Below are 9297 nucleotides of genomic sequence, written 5' to 3' on the forward strand. Positions count from 1 at the left end.
CTCCATACATTCTTTATTTTAATAGTGTCCACACTCAGGTTAAAATAAACCGCATGTTTAGACCATTTTAGCTGGAATGGCCGACATGTTTAATTGCCTACAACATTTTGGCAATTTCATCAGGGCACGGGGTGCATCTCAACCTCACTGATGCTTTAAGACAGTAATGGTTGATAAACACAATAAAAGAAAGTAAGAATGAAAGTGCCATTCAAAAGTTGTAAAATGGTTATTATGTGTTGACATTCCCAAATCACAACACATCTCACAAGGTGTGCCTTGACCAAATGACCTAGTTATCAGGTGGACTCCTACCAGCAACCAGCAACTCACCGGAGGGGGGGGGGGGAGACTTTGGCCTCCTGTTAAGTAATATGCAGCAAACAACAACGTACCTGTGAATGAACATAAATACCACTTCACCGTCCTCATCATGGTAATGTAATGATCAAAAATTCTTATTCCACCTCCAGTATCATTAGATTATTAAGTGCTCCAAGGTGTGTTTAAGAATGTCATCTAGACAGGGGGAAATGGGCCACATATATACAATATTGCATTATACATAGGAATCCCTGTTGATTACCCCGCTATTCGATACACTGGGCGTCCCACTCACCCGCTAGTTGTAACGAGACTCAGCGTCTCGTATCGTCATCTGGAAAAGATCACAGGCAGCCGCCCATACTGAATGGCCACATATATACAATATTGCATGTTACATAGGAATCCCTGTTGATTACCCCGCTATTCGATACACTGGGCGTCCCACTCACCCGCTAGTTGTAACGAGACTCAGCGTCTCGTATCGTCATCTGCAAAAGATCACAGGCAGCCGCCCATACTGAATGGCCACATATATACAATATTGCATGTTACATAGGAATCCCTGTTGATTACCCCGCTATTGGATACACTGGGCGTACCACTCACCCGCTAGTTGTAACGAGACTCAGCGTCTCGTATCATCATCTGCAAAAGATCACAGGTAGCCGCCCGTAATCGAATGGCCTCCTTACTTACCACTACACCTGTGGTTCCCAAACTGTGTGCCGCGGCGCCCTGGTGCGCCGTTATCAGTAGCCAGGGGCGCCGCGCACGATATGGGAAAGATAGCGTCTGGTCGTGTGTAGGCAATAAACATTTGGCATTTATTTGAGTCCCTACCCAGGGCCTGAATGCAGGATGAACGTATTGCAGCATGTCACGTCACCTGGTCTCTGTGGTCAGACAGAGAAAGGCTAGCGTAGAGGAATGAACACACATATTATTAAACTTTTTTTCCCTCTGTCTTGACCGCACATACCTGTTTGTGACTTCTGAAGAGGGTCCCACGAGGCACAGCAATAACAGGGCGGGCGAGCTGCGTCTGTCAGTAATGGCGCAGAGGCTACATCTGCTAAAACACGTGCAGCGATGTCAGTTTGAAAGGCACTTGCAAAACACTAATTCTCGAAGGCCAGATATTATATTTTCACAGTAGTCTTCATATCCCGAAGTGCCCATCAGGCCCGGTTCTAGCGGGTGGGCCGGGTGGGCCCGGCCCACCCAAAGATGAGCCTGGCCCACCCAAACAGGAGCCTTGGCCCTCGCAGTGAGGGCTTGAAGGCAGGCGCAACGCGCAGGTCGTGTGTGTGCGCCCGGGGAGACAGCTTCCCGGGCGCACACACAGACAGTTTAAGATTATCGCAGCCGCACCAAAGTACTTAACAGGTCTTTAAAAGACCATTAACATGTTAATTAGGCTTTGTTTACTTTTTTCACCCCTTCATCTCTGCATGGTGAAAGGGGACAAATCCTTTCTTTGACAACGGTAACCTTTGCCTACTGTCCTGCTGCGTTGATATTTCTTTTTCTCTGCAGCACAGAAGAAAATAAGTTTGTTTATTCCTAGTCACCCCCTGATCCCTGCAGCTGCTTATCACATAAGGCTGTGACACAAAGTATGACTAATGGAGTAAGTAAGAGAATGTGTTACAAAAAAAATTCTTTTTAAAATCTGCACAGGCCCAGCAGGACGCATACTTCGTATGTGCTTCATTTAAACAGTTTTTATCATTTCATCATAGCCGATGCTGGTCAACAATAAAACAATACAAAATGGCAATGTCCAGATAAAGTTGGTGATTAATGATCCTGCTTTAGAGCAATCGTTTGTCTGTTAGTATTTTTTAAATGCAGACGCACTGTATTTTATGTGGATAGCTCAGTGGGTTACTGCCTTTGTCACAGAGATCCTTGTGTTACTTTAGAAGTTACAATCCTAACAAAAGGCAGTGAACAATGAACTGCCACCAAAGAGCTGCAAACAAACATGAATGGTATAATTAGAACTTCGCTTTTTTTGTTTTGTGATATAGTTAGAACTTCCCTAGTCTTTTCATTATTCTAATGTTGCTAAAATGAGTGTTTGGGCAGATATACATTTTTATCAGTAAAGCTGACCCCCGTGGAATACTCTTTAAATCCTAAGGTTGTGTTTCCCCAGACCAAACCCTCTTAAAATATACTACACCAGAATGGATGACCTATGATTCCTACACCTTGTAATCCTCATTGGCTTATGTGACATTCCCTGTAGACTGATTTACATATTGCATGATTCATTGTCTCTGTAAGTGTGTGCGTGATGTAAAGTACTGACACACACTACATTGATATGAGCAGCGTTATACAACAAATTAAATGCATATGAGAGAGGGGATACGTAAACATGAGGGGCGCTGGTGGAGGGTGCCAGTGAGGGAATCTGAGGAGGAGGTAGTGGGAGGGGCTATGGAGCGATGAGGGGCACTGTTGGAGGATGACAGTGAGGGAATCCGAGGAAGAGGTCATGGGGTGGAGGGGGAAGCTAGGGAGAGATGAGGGGCACTGGTAGAGGGTGGTAGTGAGGGAGTCTAAGGAGGAGGTCATGAGGGGGATGGGTTACAGAGAGATGAGGGGCGCTGGTGGAGGGTGGCAGTGAGGGAATCCGAAGAGGAGGTCATGGGGTGGAGGGGGAGCTAGGGAGAGATGAGGGGCACCAGTGGATGGTGGTATTTAGGGAGTCTGATGAGGAGGTCATGAGGGGGAGGGGCTAAAGAGAGACGAGGGGCACTGGGGGAGGGTGGCAGTGAGGGAATCCGAGGAGGAGGTCATAAAGGGGAGGGGCTATGGGGAGATAAGGGGCACTTGTGGCGTGTGGCAGTGAGGGAATCCGAGGAAGAGGTCAATAGGGGGGCATGGACGGATGAGGTACACTGTTGGAAGGTGGTAGTAAAGGTATTTATGGAGAAAGAGGTTTTTGGTGCAGCGCCAAAAAAGACTTTTGCATCAGCGCTGAAGCCGGCCCTGTCATGGCCTTTCTGTTTTTGTTTATTTAATTAGCAGTCGGGCCATAAGGGCCACTGTGGAACATACTTTAAAGTGCGTGCTAATTATATTTATTGCTCTAATCAATGTTTTAAGTATGAAGGTGATTTTACTAATGTTTTTACCGGGAGATGGTGCCTGACATGGGGCGGGGCCCAAGGTCATCTTTGAGATAAGGTGCACTGGAGAGGAATAGTGGCTAATCAAGCTTGTAAGGGAGTGCGTTGAAGAGTCCGTGGTCAGGTGGAGGTAGTAATGAAGAGGGATTCTCCCTGAAGGCTCACACAGAGGGAGCCAGAGAAGTGTCACTTGCCTGATACTCCCACCTCAGAAACCTCCTCTTCCCATCAAAGGAACATTACATAGAAAAAACACTTTTTGTGAGTGATAACATTAAAAAGAGATTTGGAAAAGAGTGAGTTTTACTGGGCCTTGTAAGACTAAGAAGAGGTAAAGGAGGGCCCTGAAGCAGGCCTGCCTAGACATATATGCGACAAATCGAGCCCGCAGTGGCCCACCCAAATGCGTCCTTGGCCCACCCAATAAAAAATTCCTGGAGCCGGGCCTGGTGCCCATGATATTATTGAACTGCAACTTTTGTTGCTAGAAACATCATTTAAACGATGTTTTCGGAGGCAAAACATGGCATGTCACCTAATTTTTTTTCAGATGTGGAAAGTGGGTATACATTCTCTCAGAGATCATGAGATCTCAGGCCTGGTGTCCTGCGAACAGGGGGCGGCTGCGGGCTAGAGATCTCTTCCAGAGCTGCAGCCCGAAGACATGTTGGAGGGGCAGGGGGGGGGGCAAGTGCTGCCTGCCGGGTGGGGGGAGAGGAGACGAGCAGCGGGACACAGGCTTGCAGTCTGCTTTGATTTCATCCGTGACTATTAATATGAACTTCAGGGTGCCAGGCAGCTCTCATCCCATTCACAAAGGCTACGGCTCCAAATTACAATTAGTTAAAAAGTAAATTAATTCCGTTTTCAGTAGGGAGGTACAGCTTTTTGCACGAATTGGATTGACCTTTGAACAGTCTTCCTGGGATGAGGTTCAAAACTCGGTCCTCACTGGGCCTTGTGTCACTACTGCTAGCTGCAGAACCCTTGTGCAGTCATCAAACCTTTACTTCCCAGCACTGCAATGCACAAGCAGTGCATCCAGAAATAGCACACAACGCATTGGTAGCATTCACGCAGTATTCAAAAGAAGAACATCTTTTTCAAGTTCATCTGTTTCTTGTCATAAAAATGGAGCAAGGGGTGCTGGTAGCTTCATTTTGCGATCTACCATAAATACTGCAGTCTTTGTCTGCCTTGCTCAATAGAGATAAATGCTAGAACTACAGGTGGAAAGCTCTCGTTCCTCCCAGAGCCTGTCACATAAAGATGGTCCTTTCCTTGTTATTTTCCAGTTGCAAGACGCATCCTACCCGGGAGTTCCACTCCTCTTCTCTGACAGTTTTATGACCATGATGATTGCTTACAAATGCCCTTTCATTAATTCATAGAGAGTATCTCTCCATGCACACCTGCAGTATTTCTAATTTTTGAGATTTGTGCTGTAGCTCCCGCTCCTCTTCTTGCAACATCTATTGCTAACACCCAGGGGCGGTGGGTGACATTTTAAAGTGGTGGGGCGCAAAGTGATTTGCATACAGCACCGTAGCGAGCGTGCATTTTCAAGCACATTTGAGAAAGCAGGAAGGTTAATAAAGCAATTGTGAAAGTGCAGTTATTACATGAATAGATGGCATAACATAGGTAGCTGCTTATTCAGTATAACCACAGAGCTTCATACATTCCGTCCTATTACAGACTCCGATATTGGCATTAAAAGTACCCTCCAGCTTATCAGCTTCAGCAAGGTTTCCAACAGCATAGCACCCCTTTGCTACACACAGATTACAGGTTCAGCCACATGATGAAAATAGGAACTCATTCAGTGTGATAATTAAGGGAGTAGAGCGCATGGAAAACATATTTAGTGATGGGCCGAGCAAAACACAACGAACAAATTGACTTCTTTCATCTCCTTTATTTCAAACTATTTACAGGGCTCAGGTGTTTTAAACCTTGTGAAAACAACAAGCTAATTTGGTGAAAGCATACTTATAAATCTGTATTTATGTATTGTAATTGTAGACTGGACCAAAAAACGAGTGAAGGGGCTCCACCAAAGCACCTCTCCCTTAATTATTTACACATAAATTGCACGCGGTCTGACAAGTCTGACAAAAATGCAGCAGATGAGCTGGGGCGTTTACTCCTGGCTTGGGTGCTGGGGCGTTTACTCCTGGTCTGGGTAATGCTGCAGAGCTGCAAACTAAGGCGCTACCAGGTAACCAAGACTCAAGTACCACCACAGCATCAATCTGTGCAACCATTCAACAACAACTGGTTCAAATATGTTCTCTCAATGTTTCAAGCTATATTACAAATGTCACCAAAAGATGTTAATATTTCACTTCTGTTCTCGGATTTTGGTCACAATAAAATACACTGAACATAATCTTCACAAAAGTTATTTACAAAAGTTTAAGCTATTGCCATTATAAATTACAATAACTTTTATTAACGTATTAATTATAAAAAAAATAAAAGCCATTGCTCTTACCTGCACAGGCCGCAGCTGTCAAGACCTCGGAAGAAAAGTGCTGATGAGGATTGATAATGAGAGCAAGTTTGGCAAATGCATTTTGACGCTGTCACGACTGAACAATCAGGTACTAGGTAGGACAAGACAAAAAAAACTGTTGCAAAAATCTAAACAATGGGCTAGTAACAACAATACCATCAAAATACAACGCTCCGAATAAGTTAGCAATGGGAGCATTTTCTTGAGAGAAATTGATACACAAAAGACTTTTGAAATGACCTGGACTTGTGCTGACATCAAAAACCTATTAATCAGTTGAATACCCAGAGGACGTCAACCTAATATATTGGACCAGGTGGTTGTCCAAACTTGTGATTGAGCCTTACCGATTCGGATTGCCGCTTAACAGTAATTGATCTAGAGATAGTTTGCCGGCATCCAGGAATGGATGGCTGGCAGGGAACTTTACTGGGGCAGGGGAGTGCTTCATGCCCGCGCTTCCTCCAGGTTTGTGTTGCTTTTGGCTTGGAGGTAATTTACATTAATTATTTGTCTCATTCTCGCCACCACCGACAGCCACACCAATGACAAAGCTATATAGGCAGGAATGGCGGGGGATTCAAGCATCTGTGGCGCAAGTGAGGTACCATTACGCCCAGACAGACTGAACGAGCTAATTAGTTTTGATTTGCACACAAATCCTTGCATGCATGTACATAGATTAGCTGGACATCGTCTGCTACAATATAGTATAATGCAATGAAACAGCTGCACTGCAATAGAAAACCCACTAGGTTATATTTATCTATATATAAACAGAAAGGAACAGCAGAAGTCAATTTTAAATTTGCTTTAAAAAAAATCTGAAATTGCATTCAGAAACAGACACAGTGCTGTAAAGATCATGAAAAAACTACGCACACATGAAATTTACCAGTTATGTGAACCATAACTTTTTAACCCAGCCACCATGAAAACCATAAATAGCCCACCAAATGCTTGTTGTACTTGTATGGTGAAAAGACAAGAGAGTGTAGTGATCTGTGAGTCGGATCCAAATTCACAATACTTGACTCACCGCCATGCCCTGGTACCATATTTTCCTCAACAACATTAAAGAATATGGTGATTCTTTTTGGTTTCAGGTTTGTAAGCGGGACTACATCAAACCAACCATTAAGTTACTGCATTGGCTCTCCACATATGCTGGGGTTAAATTTAAGTGCAATGGCCGGCACAGCTACCAAAGCTGTACGCCTCACCATGGTCCAACTAGAGACCTTTACTCAATCAGAGCCTGCCCATCTGATTAACCAATGATACCTAAAAAGAATGAAATACAGAAGCAGATCATTTGGAGTACAAGGGCAGAGACTCTGGAGCCCTTAAGCTAAGATCTGAACCAAACTACAAGTGGTTCTGGGAACTTTTAAAACTGAACTGTAATTCAGATCAGGCTCATGGTTCACTACCCTCCAAGACAGGATCCTAAATTCCCCTTCCATATATTAAACTGTATTTATTGTCCTGCTGTCAGCGCTATAAAATAACCAATTGGAGTTATGCAGTTCTCTGCAAAAGTCTTTAACAAACATCTCCAGAGCTATGTGCATAGACTGATTGTTCACACCATTTGTTAATCAGGGTGAACAGGTTAAAGAAGCGAGACACTACAATTACTGTTCTACTCCCCTTGGATTTGGAGTATGAGAATATGGTTCCCGACAAATCATACAGGGTATGGGGGGGGGGGGGGGGAGTGCAGGCTCATAAACAGATATGGTTTTTAAAATGTTACAAGCATTTTTTGGACCTTCAGCTTTCTCACAGCCAGCTACATGATCACTTCCATAAGTCATTCTCAACACAGGCCTACGACAAGAGTACCCTGCTTCTGTCCCTTCGTTCAAGCTACTGCTTCACTTCAGTGGGAAGTCCATCAACTTTTCCTCTCTTCACAGTATAACCGCAAGGTTTGTGTGTCCTAGGCTTATTCTCTACCTCAGATTTAACGGCAAATTTCAAAAGCCTGACGTGATGTCTCTCTCTGCTGGTGCTACAGACCTTCTCTCGAAGTCCTAGCAATAAAAGGAAATGGCTCTGGAGGAAAAGTCCAACGGGTCACTGATAGAAAGACTAAATCAAAATGTGTGCCACACATGAAATAAATATCTGAATTCCGGAGCTCTGATCCTTGGATTCTAGGAGAAACAATACACTTTCTGAGCAGGGTCTCACTCAACACCTTCAAGCTACCAGAGGAGGACAAAGATTAAGGTCACAGGGGTTGTGTTTTAGAGGACAGCATAGACATGCCAAGCAGGAGAAAGGCACCAGTATGTAGACTGTGGTTCCGAACGAGCCGCTAAACAGGTTTTGGTCACTTGTTTGTTCCCTAGCAGTGCTCTGGGCTGGTAGGATATGCAGGGGCATCATATTCAAAGAGGCAACAACAAAGAGGAGTCTACAGCTGTTGCCACAAGACAGCAAACCCGCTTCCATGGACAGCAAAAAAAAAAAAAGAACTTCAGGTATAAAAGTCATATAATATTTCCAAACAGGCTACTTTTTCCTTTCAAAGTAAAAAAAAATAATTGCTATGTATCCTTGGTGCATTTCATAGCTCAAACAATGATGGAACATTGGAATAAAGAAATACACCGATATTCAAGTCAGGTTCACCAAGAACTTCATACCAAAATTGATAATTCTACAATGCCACATCATTAAAGTTAGGATTCTCATTTACTCATTACAAGACCATCATATCAGGAAGGAGAAGGGGAGCGATTCCCTATCTTCACTATCTGAGTGTCTTAAAAATCTTATTCAGGGCAACTGGAATCATGAAATTGTGCAGCTGTGGCATTTTTGACACAATTATGGGTTTGCCGCATTGGACACAATCTATCATCAGATGCATAATCTGCACAATTTAACAGAAAAGTTGTTTCTAGTCCAAACAGTCAAAAGTTACTAAAAACGCTGTGGTGTGTGTTGCAGCGCAGTGGAAAGCCCTTTGGAAAGGTTGACTGGTCACCTTTCTGTGGCTTATTGTTTTATTTAGGTGTTGAGCCAGTACTAATGAGGTGTGCCCTATGCCCAGACAGTGCTAATAAGTGTAAAAATGAAAAAACAATGAAGTAATACCAGCTACCATTATTCTTCTTGGGGTCGGGCCGATTGGTAGATGTGCTCTAATGACAAAGTTGAAGGTTTTGGCACTAATAGACCAGCGCTGCAATACCAGCTTACCAACTAGAACAAACGATGTGACCCCTTGATAACTTACTGCATTTCCCTTGGTCTCATTCCCCTTTCCAGTGTTTACAAGACAAGAAAGTGCTT

The sequence above is a fragment of the Lissotriton helveticus genome, chromosome 3_1, assembly GCF_964261635.1.
Source record: "Lissotriton helveticus chromosome 3_1, aLisHel1.1, whole genome shotgun sequence".
Classification (NCBI taxonomy): domain Eukaryota; kingdom Metazoa; phylum Chordata; class Amphibia; order Caudata; family Salamandridae; genus Lissotriton; species Lissotriton helveticus.